Source organism: Typopeltis vanoorti, chromosome 12 (genome assembly GCF_054136105.1).
Source record: "Typopeltis vanoorti isolate ZY-2024b chromosome 12, IOZ_Tvanoo_1.0, whole genome shotgun sequence".
Classification (NCBI taxonomy): Eukaryota; Metazoa; Arthropoda; class Arachnida; order Uropygi; family Thelyphonidae; genus Typopeltis; species Typopeltis vanoorti.
This window is the reverse complement of record NC_143560.1, coordinates 33,196,265-33,212,984: the sequence shown is the minus strand read 5'-3', so window position 1 is coordinate 33,212,984 and position 16,720 is coordinate 33,196,265. Positions and strand designations below refer to the sequence as shown.

At 36.6% G+C, this 16,720-nt stretch overlaps 1 protein-coding gene across 1 annotated transcript in view; it reads left to right on the top strand.

Moving 5' to 3' along the window:
• The window catches only part of LOC150100673 (rho guanine nucleotide exchange factor 17-like), a 425,511-nt gene that overhangs the window by 353,021 nt on the left and 55,770 nt on the right, over positions 1 to 16,720 (top strand). The window lies entirely within an intron of this gene.

Here is a 16,720-nt window from a genome sequence, read left to right as displayed (position 1 = left end):
TGTTTTGGCTAATTCTCTCTTATTCCATATAAATTTATTCAGTTGATTGCCTACCATACCTGCTTTCTTGATTCTGTTGTCTATTTCCGTACTTAATTTACCATCTTCACTAAAAATCATTTCTAAGTAGCTGAAATGTTTTACTTGTTCTATAAGTTCTCCATTCACAATGCTGTTGATATTTACAATGTTTCTGCCTATTTTCATTGTCTTTGTCTTTTTAATGCTGACCGTCATATCATATCTACTACAACAATTATTCAGTTTAGTCAGGGAATTTTGCAGACTTGTAGTAGATTTATTTAGACGTATAACGTCATCTGCATAAAGTAAAGAGCTGGGATTAACATCCCCAATTTCGATATCCGGTTTAACTGATATCGAAATTGGGTATTATGAAGGAAAGTGGTAAGAACGATATCAGTTCTTACCACTTTCCTTCATAATGTGATCCATATAGATAATGAATAACAGAGGGGATAATGTACATCCTTTCTGACACCAGATTTAACATTAAACCGCCTTCCTGTACTTCCTTCAATTCTAACTGCTGACTTACAACTCAACTCAAATATAGACTAAGTATTGCTTGATATAATGCCCCATTGACACCATATGACTGTAGCATTTTGAATAGCTTCTCTCTCTGCACTTTGTCATATGCCTTTTTCAGATCTACAAAAACTTAAATAGAGATCTTTGTTATATTCCCATGATTTCTCAACTATCTGTCGGAAACACGTGTGTAGAGGCTTAAGTGCTGTGAGGACATCATGTTGGAAGCTTAATGGATTTTTTACAACACTCAAAAAGAATTAAAATAGAATTTAATACTTCCTATATTTCGTCCTAGTCACTAGGACATCTACGGGGATTACAAAAACAATTAATGTAACATATACACAAGTAACAAACAATACTAAGCCCAACCACGTGGGTGACACTAAAGTCCTATCTAGGTAGAGCGCCCTTTAAGGGCAGTAGTAGGTGGCCTGGAATGTAAGGTGGGAACTCTGGTGATGAGTGTTTCCCAAATCTTCGGACGCTTAATGCAACCGTATTTATTGAGAATTGGTTGGTTTTTGAGAGCTGCTGCTGCTTCTAAGAAAAGTCTCTCTTTCTTGAATTTGCTGTGGTGGAGCATGGTGGTTTTCTTCCATGATACCCTGTGGGTGGTGTACAAAACATGGTCAGCCAAGCCTGAATGGCCATAGTTGTGTTTGAAGATGTAAGACTTTTGTTCCTCTACGGTTGCATTAAGCTTCTGAAGATTTGGGAAACACTCATCACCAGAGTTCCCACCTTACATTCCAGGCCACCTACTACTTCCCTTAGAGGGTGCTCTACCTAGATAGGACTTTAGTGTCACCCACATGGTTGGGCTTAGTATTGTTTGTTATTTGTGTATATGTTACATTAATTGTTTTTGTAATCCCCGTAGATGTCCAAGTGACTAGGACGAAATATAGGAAGTATTAAATTCTATTTTAATTCTTTTTGAGTGTTGTAAAAAATCCATTAAGCCTCCAACATGATATCTGTCGTAAATTGAAAATCTGATCCTGACAACCTCTATTTGGCCTGAATCCAGCTTGTTCTTCACCAAGCTTCCCTTCCACAATCAACTGTTTCTCAATTATACTTGCATATATCTTACCAGGAACTTACCAGTAATAAAATGCCTCTGTAATTCTCACATTCAGTTTTATTTCTCTTTTTATATATGGGTACTATGAGAGCTCTACTCCAATCATCTGGAATTCGTCCCTCTGTCCAGGCCTTCAGAAATATGCAGTGCAGCTATTGTCGTACAGTGCAGCCACTGTATGACTTTTATACCTTCATACTCGAGCATTTCTGGTTGAATATCATCTACTCCTGCTGCCTTTCTACATTTCAGGCTTTTGATGGCTTTTTCTACTTTAAGTATAGATATGTATTCCTGACTACATGCCTGGTTATTTTTTTTTTTTAGCACTATGCTGTCATTACTGCTTGTTTCATTTAGCAATTTTTTGAAGTAATTACTCCATACTTATAAGATATCTTTTTCTCCTGTTTTCATGTCACCTTTATCATCTCTAATTCCTTTTGCAGGAATTAGAGATGATAAAGGTGACATGAAAACAGTTCTTACCAGTTCTATGTTCTTACCAAAGTCCTCCCATGACTTTTGTTAAGCTAGTTTTACAGGCTGTTTAGCTTTCTTATATTTGTCTCTCTATTCTCTAAGAGCACAAGCTGACTTATTTGCCAGCAACTTTTGATATGCTTTCTTCTTTTCTTTCACTGCCTCTTTAACTTTCTGTGTCCACCGTGAGTTCTTATTTTTCTATCCTTGCAGACAACCCTACTACATGCCTCTCTGGCTGAATCAATCAGTGTTTTCTTCAGGTTTTGCCACTGAATCTCTAAGGTTTGGTTCCTGTTCTCAAACTCTTTCATTTTTTCTTCAATCATGTTTGTGTATTTTAGTCCACAGTTCACATCTGAGAGCTGCTCAACTTTTATTCGCTTTAAGACATGTTATTCTTTTCAGTATGAAATTTAGTTTTATCCTGCTCAAGACTAAATAGTGATCACTTCCAATTTCAAATCCTCTGTGCACTCTGGTGTCCTGCACCAGGGAGAAAACATCACTATCAACAATAACATAGTTAAGGAGACTTTTCTTATTCCTTGCCTCTTCTCTCCATGTGAATTTGTGCACATTTTTATGTTGGAACATTGTGTTAGTAATAACTAATTCCTGTCCTGAGCAGAAATCCAACAGGTATTTGCTATTATTATTAGCTTTGAACATTTCTCCAAATTTTCCCCAAATATTTTTGTATGTCTGACAATCATTTCCTATTCTGCTATTTGAATCCTCAACAAGCACCAGCTTTTCCTTTTTCATTGTGTCAGTTGCTTTCTCTAAATCCTCAAAACATTCCTCAAAACTTCTACCTTAGTAGAACCTTCTGTGGGCCCATAGGTATAAAGAAGTGTCATTTTCCATTCTCCATTCTGATATTTGCCCACATCACTTGAGACTGCCTGCCATTCAAGAAGATTATCCTCATATTTAGCGTTGAATACTATGGCTACTCCTTCTTTTCTTTGATTGTCGTTGCCTGAATATAACATTTTGTATTTATTGCTCAGAAAGATCTCACCAGTGTTTGCCTTTTTTGTTTCAGTTACCCTTATTATGTCGATCTGGTACTTATCCAGTTCCTCAGCTAGCTCCATTTCTTTGCCATTCAGACTTCTTATGTTGATAGTACTGATCTTGAATTCTCATGATATTGAGTTGGGGTAGATTTTAGGATTTGTTCCAGTAGCGCAAATTTCACTGTTTGCTCTGGTTCCCTGGCGAAAACAGTGGGGGCCTTGTTTAACCGGGCGAAGCCCCAGGCAACATGAAATTGTGTCATGTTGTACCATCATTTTTTATTTAGGTTTAAGCCAGTAAGAATACAATTTTGTCATATAAATCCCAAATTGCCAGCCCATCCTCGTTCATTCAGTATCCAGGTAGATACTTAACAGGGTGCACCACGAGAAGGTGAGAATTGGACATTAGGTCAGAAGCCCGGATTGGTTCTCTGCATTCCTTTTAAAGGTTATGTGGAGGTCTCATCTCAGTTATATAGCTTTGACCCTTAAGCACCCCTTCTAGATTATTATATCTTTATTATTATAATAATATTCTATATTATTATTAAATTATTATTATTATTATTATTATTATTATTTTATGGGTACCTCCAAAGACTCATCACAGCTGACTTAAACTATCAACACGATATATCATACCTCTCTTTGAACCCATTAACAGACAAAGCACTCACAACTGACTCGGGCAACTCATTCCACTCATCCATAACTCTCCAAGCAAAAAATATAATCCTCGCATCCCTTCTAACCACACCTCTGTTCATCTTCCAAGGATGAACTCTTGTTCTGTCCATTCTCGCCAAGTGCCAAAACAATTTCTCTCCATCAATCCTATAAAACTCTTTAAGTAACTAAAATGTTTCTATTATATCTTCTCTTTTTCTCCTATCAAACAACTTCTGCAATCCACACATCCTCAACCTATCTTCATAGGGAACTTTCTACAGACTACTCACCATCTTGGTCGCTCCTCTGAATCTCAACCACTTCCCAAGATAACCCAAGAGACCAACCTGAGCATAATAATCTAGATGTGGATGTATCAAGGCCTTATAAAGAGGAATAACACTTTGTTATCTCTACTTGTTAATGTGTTCTTCAATAACCAAGTAATGTTATGGGCTACCTTAGCAATATGTTCTGTAGACTTTAACTGTCTGTCTACCACCACCTCTAATTCTCTAGCTTTATCATTTTTCCTGGAATATGGTTCCATCAATGTGGTACACAGCTTGTAATTTATTTATCCCAAAATGTATAACTTTACAAATCTCCACATTAAACTGATACCCATTATCTTTTGTCCATACTGACAGCCTATTTAAATCATCCTGCAAGCACTCCACATCACCTTCATTAACTATTACAATATTTAATTTCAAATCATCAGCAAACAATTGAATATTTCCTTTCAGGTTATTTCCTATATCATTTTTCAGGAAATGTTTCCTGAAAATACCTGAAAGGTATTTTCCTATATCAGCTGGGACCACTACTGTTTACAAATTAAACAGTAGTGGTTTCAGCACTAATTTTAAAAATTTTAAAAACTTTAAATTTTTGAAAAAAACTTTAAAAATTTTAAAGTTTAAATTTTAAAAACACAGCAAACCACATCCAACAAACAAAGAAAGAAAACCTAATTTCCTAATTTCCATATTGATACCAATCACCCAGAGATATCAATAACATAATTAACCTATCTAACCACGCTCTAAACAAAGACGAAATCTCTATACTTAATAAAGGTTTAAATTTTGCTATAGCACCAAAAACGATAGACAAACTTGAAGTTATTTGTAATATGGAAAGAGGCCTAAGATTCGTACCTAATAACGTAGCAGACAAAATACGTATAGAAACTGCGAACATTTTAAACCATAACAAAACAATAACAAGCAACATAACTAAGCACGAATTAACAGCGATAAAATCACTTAAAACAAATCCGAACATAGTAATAACCAGAGCCGATAAAGGAAATGCCACTGTCATTTTAAACCATACCACACTTATATAGAAAAAATGAATCTGCTGGTCTCTGACAATAACACATACAAACTAGTTAACTACAACCCAACTAACAGAACAAAAAACAAAACAGAGAAACTACTACTTAAATCAATTACCACATGGCCCGAAGATACAGTAAAAAAACTGTTCCCTCATTATGTGCGCTCCCCTAGAGTTTACGGGCTACCAAAAATTCACAAAGAAAACACCCCGCTAAGACCTATCGTTGAAGGAATTGATAGCCCGACGTATCACTTAGCCAAAAATTTAGCGGCAATGCTCAAGGAGTTGGTAGGTCATTCCCCTTCCTATGTCAAAAACACACAACACTTCATAAACATCATCAAAGACATTACATTAGAAAAAGATGATTTATTAGTCAATTTTGATGTCTCTGCCCTCTTTACGAATGTCCCAATCAATGACACAATCCTTCTCCTACAGAACAAATTCCCTCCATATATCACGGCGCTTTTTGCGCATGTATTACGGTAGTGTTACTTTGTATGGCAAAACGCCTTCTACTTACCAAAAGAAGGCACAGCCATGGGCTCGCCATTATCTCCCCCTATTGCTAACTTTTACATGGAACATTTTGAGCAACTTGCCCTAGATTCCTCCCCTCTAAAACCCAAAGTCTGGCTTAGATATGTTGACGATGTTTTCGCGATCTGTCCCATGGCCGCCAGACATTAGACACATTCCTTAGCCACCTAAACAAACAACACAAGCGCATACAGTTCACAATTGAAATTGAAAAACACAACACACTTCCATTTCTAGATACACTTGTCACACCTCTTCCCTCGGGCAATCTTTCCTTCACTGTTTACCGAAAACCGACACATACGGGACAATATATAGGCATAAACTCATACCACCACCCAACACAAAAACTAGGTGTCATCAACACACTAAAAAACAGAGCTCAGACGATTTGTTCCAGTGAACAGGCACTGAAAGACGAGTTTAAAATTATCAGTAGTAACCTACAAAAAAACGGATACAGCCAAAATACTATAAACAAAATTCTCTACAAAACCACAATAAAAAACAAAGACAAACCAGACTACAGTAAAACTATAACCATTCCCTACATTAAAGGAATATCAAACAAAAATAGAGTATACTACAAAAGTACAACCTCAAAGCCACCTTTAAACCTCCTGCAAAATTAAAAAACTTACTCAACTCATCCAAAGACCCACTCCCTCCACTAGCTCACCCTGGAGTATACCAGATTTATTGTACTTGCAACATACCATATATAGGAGAAACAGGACACACTATTCCTATTAGACAAAAGAACATAAACGACACATTAAATATAATAATTATGGTGAAGCTGGCCTTTCTGATCATGCCCTGAATACCTTACACAGAATTGACTGGAAAACCACCAGCTGTCTACATCACACTAGAACATGGTATGAACGGAAATTCAAGGAAGCCTGTGAGATTATCAGCAACCACCCCAATCTGAACAGCGATGGTTTAAAAATCCCAAACATTTGGAAGGTATACATTCGACCTTCCTCACCAAGAACAACTATAAACAATAGTTGTTCTTGGTGAAAATCCAGTATTGTAAATCAAAAATAAGAATTGTAATCCTAAAAATAGGACACCAATTGTTTCTGAAAGAAAACCATCTAAATGAATGTTTATTCCTGTCATTGTAAAAATAGAATTTAGCTTGATGTAAAAATTCAATTTTTATTTTATTTTATTATTTTTTATTTATTTATTTATTTATTTATTTTATATTTTTTTATTTTTAATTTTTTTTTTCCCACCAGAGGTCACGGCAGTAGAATAACATGTGATCAAATCATTGTTTCTCTAGCTTACAGTTAATGATGTAACGCAGCTTGTTCTGTATACTTATATACGCTCCAGATGATGATCTTGATGTGAAGATCGAAACGTCAGGATAATAAAAAAAGTTTTTTAACACGGTTGTAAATTCCATAAAAATTTTTTAAAATGAATGCTGATCACCGTGTAACCCTAAAAGAAAGGGTTTCAGCACTAAAACTTGAAGCACACTGCTAGTCACCTGTTTTTGCTTGATTCTGTCCCTCCATGTACCACTTTTTGATATCTGTCCAGCAGCACAGCAACCCTCTTATCCATATAACCAGTGTCATATCCATCACCATTTGTTTTAATTTGAGTAACAGAGTTTGATGTGGTATTCTGTCAGATGTCTTTGCAAAATCCAGCAGTCATAATGTAGCCATTTCTTTTATCCAACTCAGCTGTTACTCTGTTATAAAAAGTTAGTAAATCACTAAGACATGACCGACCCTTCACAAAGTTAGAACCTCCCTTATGCAAGGAAATATTTTGTCCTCTTCCCACTCCCTTGCAACTCTACCAGAGCAGAGCTGAGACTTAAATGAAGGAGCCTAGTCAGAGGCATTGCTAGTTCGTTCCCTTGCACATTCTTGCAAAATCTGAGCTGATATCCCATCTAATACCACAGCTGTATTTACATTGAGATTCTGCAATATCCTGAGAACCTCCAATTCATCCACCTCTGTTCCCACATCAGTGTCTGTCACATATGTTACAGCAGTAACCCCACTTGGATAATATATGCCGGTGAAGTGTTTATCAGTAATTCAACTATTTTATCTTCTTCTGTTACCTCGTGACCATCATCACTCATTAAGGTTAATCTTCCATAATCATTCTTCCTCTTAATTGCAATGTAACGAACAATCTCTTTGGGATTTACATTGGCCTGCTTGCCTAGATTCTTCTCGTAATCTGATTTTTCCTTACTTAATATGCTGCCCACCTCTCTTTCCTTAGCCTTTTTCTATACCTTTCCTCCTATATATATATATATACAGGGTGTTCGGGATAAATTTGACATATTTATAATTAATTATATTTTTCCGTAAGTTACATGTATTAACACACACTTCTCTTCATTTAAAAGTTTGGACCCTTCTTCATTCATATACAAGATGTCAGAAAGGATGGATAGCTGGAACCCACCTGAATCATGGAAGAGAATAACTTGTATCATGATGATTCGTGCCCGCCATCAAAATAAGGATATTACGACTGCTGCCCAATGCTCCCTGAATACAGTAAAAACAATCAGGCATGAACTAGAGACTTGCAATGGTGACTACGAGGATGTAGCAAGAAGAAAGATCCCTAGCAGACGATCTGATTGCGTTCGTACAGCAGAATTCCTCGCAAATCTGCAGGAACAGGTGTTGAAGAACCCTGGCATTGGAATTCGGGCTTTGTTCGTGGAGTTGCTAACTGTAGTCAAGCCCTGGATAACAAGGGTAGCCAATGGTAGGCCGTATGTATGGCAGCAGGATTCGGCCCCTTGCCACACCTCTGGGAAAAGTCAAAAATGGTTGTCTGAAAATTTCTACGACTTCACCAGTCCAAATGTTTGGCCTCCAAACTCCCCAGACCTTAACCCCATGGATTATTTTGTATGGGGCGCAGTTGAAAAAGACACCAATCGCACTTCCAGTAATACAAAAGCCCAGTTAATGGATAAAATTAAAACAGTTTTTGCGGCCCTTCCCAGGGAGACTGTAGCATCAGCTTGTTCGAGGTTCCGAAGCAGAATTGAAGCTGTGATCGATGCTAATGGTGGTTATTTTGAGTAAATCTTGTTGATAGTATTGTAATTAACTCTGCCTGTAATGTTTTTTTGTCAATTCATTAAATTTAATAGATACAAAGAAGATTTTCTTTTTCCTTACGAAACTGTCAAATTTATCCCGAACACCCTGTATATATATTCATTTTTTATATAAACTGACTAAAAATCCGAGAATTACAACAAATTGAGATTTATTGGATACACAACATGTTTCGTTGGGATTGACTTCATCAGGCATTAAGAACATAGAAAGCTATTAATTAAGACACTCTAAAGCTATAAATTCAACTGTAAATTACAGTTATTATGAACTTGAGTTATAGTCCATGTTAAAGTTCTATTGTTGTACACCTGTGCGTGTGTGGATCCATGAGAGCCAGTATCTGATAGTAGAGCTGAAAGAGTCAGGCAAATTATAGTTGAGATTATTGTTCATATGAAGAGGGTCCAAGGTAATTTCTTTTGACTCGACAATGCGGCATTCTATCTCAACGTAGCAAACATGCAGGTTTGAAGTTGTTGTCCAATTTACTTCATGTTGGCAGCTTTCTTTATTTGTGTTTATTGAAAACAGGACATGGCTTGATAGGGCAGTAGCCCTCGTTCTCTTGTAAGCAATGTCTCTCTGGTGTTCCTCGAGACGTAGGAGGATAGATTTTTCCGTTTGGCCATAGTAAGGTTTTCCGCACTCACATGTGATTTTGTATACACCTGGGAATTGTGGAAGGTTGTGAGATTGTTTGTAATTGCTGAAACTTGATCTTATTTTTGGAAGAGTCGAGAAGCACATTTGTATGTTAAACTTCTTTAAGATTCTACTCAGTTTTTTGGATAGTGTGCTGATATATGGCAAGGAGATATAACCTTTGTAGTCATCCTGTGTCTCTACGTTGCTACATTGATGGTGGAATAATTGTTTGTTAATACTTTTTAAAGAGTAGCCATTGCTTTTAAAGGTCCATTTAAGATGTTGTAGTTCTTTTTTTAGTTCTTCTTCATCTGAAAGTAGTACAGATATTGCACGCTTCACTAGAGTTGATATAATATCCAAATTTTGCGCTGGATGGTGATGTGAGGATGCATGCAGATATCTGTCTGTATGTGTCGGCTTTCTAAATATATAGAGACTTTTATGGACTCAGGCGTCTTGGTGAGTTTAACATCTAGGAAACAGAGGGAACTATTTTCTTCAATCTCCATGGTCAATTTGACATCTTGATTGAGGTTGTTTAAGTGGTAGAAAACTGTGAAGATTCTCAATACCATGTTTCCATATGAAGAATATATCGTCCACATATCTAAGCCAAATTCTTGGTTTTAAACTAGAAGAGGAGATTGCCTTTTGTTCAAAATCCTCGAAAAAAATGTTGGGTAATATAGGAGAGAGGGGGCTTCCCATTGCTAAGCCTCTGACCTGTGAAACAGGTTAAACATTCCTAATCCTTTGACCTGTTAAACAAGGTAATTTCTTTTGAAATTACCTTGGACCCTCTTCATATGAACAATAATCTCAGCTATAATTCACCTGACTCTTTCAGCTCTACTATCAGATACTGGCCATCTCGTGGATCCACACACGCACAGGTGTACAACAATAGAACTTTAACATGGAATATAGCTCAAGTTCATAATAACTGTAATTTACAGTCAAATTTATAGCTTTATAATTTTATAGCTTTAGAGTGTCTCAATATTTTTTTCAGTGTCTTTTAATAGCTTTCTATGTTTTTAACGCCTGATGAAGTCGATCCCGATGAAACATGTTGCGTATCCAATAAATCTCAGTTTGTTATAATTCTCGGATTTTTAGTCAGTTTATATAAAAAATGAACATATCCCAACTCCGAGTTAATATTAGTAGTCATATATATATATATATATATATATATATACCTTCTGTAGCATTTTATTCTTCTCATGCTTAATGATATTACTCATTTATCTAACTCGATCCTGTTTAACCCTCCTTACCTTAGGTGTACAATTTAATATTGTTTCCTCTAGATGCCCCTTAACTATCATCCCTGCAGTGTTTTTATTCCATGGCACAGATTCAAGCTTCCTCCAAAGCTTGTCATAATCACTTGCCTTGTAGTTCCACATATATCCCTTCTTGATAGAATATTCCTCATGGTGTACAATCCCCCAAGTCAAGACCTCATGATCACTTTGACCAATCGGAGGCAATGTGGTCACCCTGTTATGGATAGCTCTTCTGATCCTCTGACCAGGTCCAATACTCTCACACCCCTAGTCCCTTCCATCACGTGCTGCCTCAAGTGATTATCTCTCAGTAGGTGTATAAATGTGAGAGTAGGTGTTTCCTTCCTACCATGTGACCTTTCTTCCTTTCACTCTATATCTATATAGTTGAAGTCTCCAATAATAATCACTCAACCTGTACTCATTATACTAATTTGCTGATGCATGTTTTCCAGATCATCTGTGGACCTCCCTGGCCTATAGCAACAAGCAACTGTATATTTTGTCTTACTGGCCTTGATCTCACAACCAGACTGCTTCAAATGAACAGCCACCCTCCTGCCATTCTCCTATTCTTTTTTGGTTGCAATTTATCTGCTATCATCAGCAGTACCTCTCCCCATCCTATTTTCTCTATCTTCCTTCACGTTCACGTTCTATTCTTGTTCTCTTCCTGCTGTTAGCAAAGTCTCATTAATGCCCATAATGTTTGGTGAAGTTGCACTAACCAATGTCAAAAACTCCTTCCTCTTGTTCCTGATACTTCTGGCATTAGTATATAGAAACTGCCTCATCGCTGTAGGCTTCCACCTACCTTTGCTCCCTGAATTGACTACACTGTTCGATATTTTTGCTTGATAGAGCCTACACTAGTGGCCAAAATTGTGGAAACCTTTTGAAAAATGTATTTTTGAGGTTTGATGGCTCATAACACCACTTTTTTTGGTGTAATACCATAAAATTATATATCAGTGTAAAGATAATTTAATCAAGAATATAATACAACAAAGTTTGTTCAATTATCCGTATTCTATATAGTTGAAAAGGTATAGCCAAATAACCAGAAAAAAGAAGCACAACTTGCTTAGATTGATATGAAGTAGCTTTCCTTCATTTGAATGTAGCCAATGAGCATGAGTGTTTAGAGAGCCAATCAGGTGTCATCTTGTTTTGGCAATGAGCCAATAAGGTCACAGTAGGATTCAGCTATTGATGTCATGCATTGGAGCTGAGAGGAGGACATTTATCAGTGTGTTATGTGATTGCTATCAAGTTGGTTGTATTTTTTTTTTTTTTTTTGTGTTCTTTCATTTAGTGAGTTTGTAAAACATAATAAAATTAAAGAAATGGCACAAAGAGTTGACTGGTCACCCATAAAGCGATGTAAAATAGTACTATTAAGTGAACAAGGCTACAGTTATGAAGAAATTATAAGAAAAATTGGTGGAAACTTAACCAAAGGTGACATTTCTAAATTTTTGAAGAGGTATAAGGAGACTCAGTCACTACAAAACCAGACTGGTAAAGGCAGGAAAAGGTGCACAACAGCAAGTGATGATAGAAGAATTGAGAGACTGTGCCTACGTCACAGAAGAAAATCATCTGGGTGTATACAAGATGAAATGACACAATACAATGTGAAGTTGAGTTGCAAGGACTGTTCGGTGCAGACTGCAGAAATTTGGTCTAAATTCTACACCAAATTCTACACATGGAATTTGGTGTAGAATTCCACAAAAAAAGCCATTTTTATCTCTCAAACAAAGGTTGAAAAGATTAAACTGGGCTAAAACCCATGTTAACTGGACAGCACAACAATGGGACAGTGTTATTTGGAGTGATGAGACCAAAATCACCCTGTTTGGTAGTAATGGCATAAAATACGTAAGGAGAAGAATCAGAGAAGATTTGCATCCTGATTACATTACACCTACCATAAAACACCCACTTAGTGTTATGATCTGGGTTGTATGACATCAAAAGGTGTGGGCAGAATTTGCGTGATTAATGGGAATATAAATGCCCAAAAATACATAAATCAAATACTTGAGCCCAAACTGAAGCCTTCCGCACGTGATCATTTCCAAGATAATAAAGCATTTATATTTCAACAGGATTCAGCTCCATGTCATGTTGCTGCTGTGCAAAAAGTGGTTTCAAGATAATCATATTCCACTGCTGGAATGGCCTGGGAATAGCCCAGACCTTAACCCAATCAAAAATTTATGGAGCCGACTAAAGAAACTTGTTAGTCAGAAGCAACCCAGCAATAAAACCCAATTAATAGAAGCAATAATTCAATCTTGGTTTCACATTATAACAGCTGCAGAACTAAAAAACTTGGTTCACTCCATGGGAAGGCATTGTAAGGCTGTAAGTAACGCTAAAGGTTACCCAACTAAGTATTAACTCACATTGTGAGAATTTTTGTATATCTTATTTTTTCTATGTGTTTCACTTTTCTTCTTTATAACTGCTATTCTAATAAAAAAATCCTTCATAAAAATTATTGCATTACATTCTTGATTCAATTATCTTTCCATTGATATATAACTTCATGGTATTACTCAAAAAAAAAAAAAAAGAAGTGTTATGAGCCATCAAACCTCAGAAATACACTTTTTCCAAAAGGTTTCCACAATTTTGGTCACTAGTGTAGATTCCACAATTGGTCATTCTCACACTCACTTTCCTTGGGAGTGCCTTTGCACAAATTCACCTGCTTGTTATCATGTACTTATATACAAGACTATAAAAAAGGGAATAAAGCTGAATGTGGGAATTACAGAGAAATTTCTCTACTAAGTATTCCAGGTAAGATTTATGCAAGCATACTTGAAAAGAGGTTGAGAAAAATTATGGAAGAGAAACTTGGAGAAGAACAAGCTGGGTTCAGGTCTAACCAAATAAAGGTTGTCAAGATCATATTTTCACTTTACAACAAATAGTTGAGAAATCATGGTAATATAACAAGAATCTGTACTTAACTTTTGTAGATCTGTTAAAGGTATATGACAATGTGCTTAGAGAGAAACTCTTCAAAACACTAATGTTTAATGGAATATTATACAGAGCGATACATGGCCCATATATAAATTATCAGTCAGCAGTTAGAGTAGTTGAAGGAGATGTAGGAAGATGGTTTGATGTACAATCAGGGGTAAGACAAGGATGTACATTATCTCCTCTTATTCATTATTAATATGTATCACATTATGAAAGAAAGTGGTATTAAACCTGATATCAAAATAGAGAGGTATTAAACTTAGCTCTTTGCTTTATGCAGATGGTGTTGTACTTTTAATACATCTAGTGTGTCTGCAGGATTCTCTAACTAAATTGAATAACAGCTGTAACAAATTTGGCATGAAAATCAGCAATAAGAAGACCAAAACTATGAAAATAGGTAGGAACATAAGAAAACTTCAACTGCATATTCTGTGAGAAAAGGGCATATGTGTAATTACAAGAGGGGGGGGGGGGGTGATTATGAAGAGCACAGGAGACAGCTTGCAGGTGTAGTATGGAATGAGGAGTTAGCTGGGAAGGAGACCAGTGCAGCTTGGGGGATTTTCAAGAACTATCTAGTAGATGCAATGTCTAAATGTATTCCAAGGGTGAGAAGGTTAAATAAGGTAGATGTGAAATGGATGAATAAAGAAATTAAGTATGCGATACAGAGAAAAAGGGTATTATGGAGGCAGCATAAGAGAAGTGGAAATAACCAATTCCATGATTACAAACACCAGGCAAGGCAGATGACTTGGTTGGTAAGGGGTAGGTGAGGTATGAACAGCAGTTAACTAATGAAGCCAAAAAGAATCCTAAGCAGTTCTTTCGATATGTAGCCAGCAAAAGAAAGAATGATTATGGAAGGATGACGTTGATTGGTGAAAGTGGTATAAAAACAGCTGCTGCGGAAGATATGATGGAGATACTTAATGAGCAGTTCATAAAGGTCTTTCAGTCTTGTGAATATGACTTCATGGAGAGATTGAGAGCAGTTGATGATGGGGGAGGAGAGACTGACTGTAAGTGAGCAAGAGGTGTATGGGGAGTTGAGCAAACTAGATGTTAATAAGGCTTATTAACTAGATGTTAATACGACTTGATAATATATCGCCACGTATTCTGAAGGAATGTGCCAGGGAGTTGATGCCTGCCTTGACATATTTTTTTAATACGAGTCTTGCACTGGGTCAAGTTCCTGAGGAGTGGAAGGAGGACAAGATTGTGCCACTTCATAAAGGAGGTGATAGAACTCAAGCATCACACTATAGGCCTATCTATGTGTCAAGTGTTGTGTTTAAGTTGTTGGAGAAGCTTGCGAGAACTAGGATCCAGCAGATTGTATATTAATGATATTGGGATGGGTTTAACTAGTGATCTGGCTGCTTGCAAATGATGCAAAATTTGGGAGAGCAATGCATAGTCAAGCAGATGTTAGGGCCTTACAGGAGGACTTGAATAGATTGCATGAATGGGCAGGTAAGTGGAACTGACAGTTCAATGTTGCAAAGTGTAAGGTTTTGATATTTGGTAAACAATGATGGGATGTAAAGTATACACTTGGGGGGAAGCTTTAAAGGAAGTAGAGAAGATGAGAGATCTGGGAGTGGTCGTGGTCAAGGACCTGAAATTCAGGGTCTATGTTGCACAAATTGTGAAGATGCCCACATCGGATAATGGCAGTAATGCAGAGGACCCTGACATGTTATGATGCCGCTGTGTCAGGCCTCATATGGATTTCATGCACAGATTTGGTCGCTGGTTTTCATGGTGACAAGGATATGTTGGAAAAGGTCTAGAGAAGATTCACAGAGGTGGTCAGTGGTTTTGGAATGTGGAACATGAGGACAGATTGAGAGAATGTAAATTGCAAAACCTTGTGAATAGGAAGAAGAAGGGGGGGGGGGTCTAGAACAAGAGGCCATCTCTGGAAACTATATAAGGAGGGTATGAGCAGAGAAGTGAGTTCTTTGCATGAGAGTGGTTAGTGAGTGGAATGCATTGCCTCAGTTTAAAATACGATTGGATGAGCACTATGTGCAATAGTGTGTACCTTCCACGATGAATCTGACTCCATTGAAATCAGATGTTAATCTTCTTTTTCTTCTTCCTTTCCAATAATAGGCCTAGTGGTGGCCTGTCTTTCCATCTTTTCAATGGCTATCTGCTATTCCTTCTACCTTGAGGTTGATATCTCTGTATCTCTCTCTCTGGGGATTCTTCCTTCACTCATTCTTTCTGTATGTTGTCTCCATCTCACTCTTTAAAGAGCGATATAGTCTAAAACAGATATTGCTCTTTCTTTTTAAGTTTAATAACTATTATATCCAGTTGTTTTGTGCATGAATCTAATTTTAGAGCTTGTCAGTCTTTTTTTTATCTGCTTGAGTTATGATCCAAGCTTCTGAACCATATGGTAGGATAGGTCTTGCTATTGAGTTATGGATTCGTATTTTTGTTTTCTTGGTTATTAAATTTTGATTGAATATCTGATTGATAGTTTTTGTTATTCCTATATAACTGGTTATTTTATGTTCCATGTCTTTCTCTCTTTCATAAGATAAGTGTTAGCCTAGATATTTAAATATATTAACCTGTTATATAGTATCATTGTTGATGCAAATTTTGCTTCTAATTGGGTCTTGGCCTTTAAATGCCATGACTTTGGTTTGGAAGTGGAGATTTCCATATTGTATGTTTTGCTATTTCATTTAATGAAAAGACTGCTCTGTAGTGAATCTTCGTTATCTTCAAAATTAGTCAGGTGTTAATAATAATAATGATAGATTCACTGATAGTCTGAAGACCTTACTATCATCAGACATACAACTTGAATGCCCAATGATGGTGATGATGATAAATCATGTATAACAGTAACATGATTACTGTTATATATGATTTAACACAACA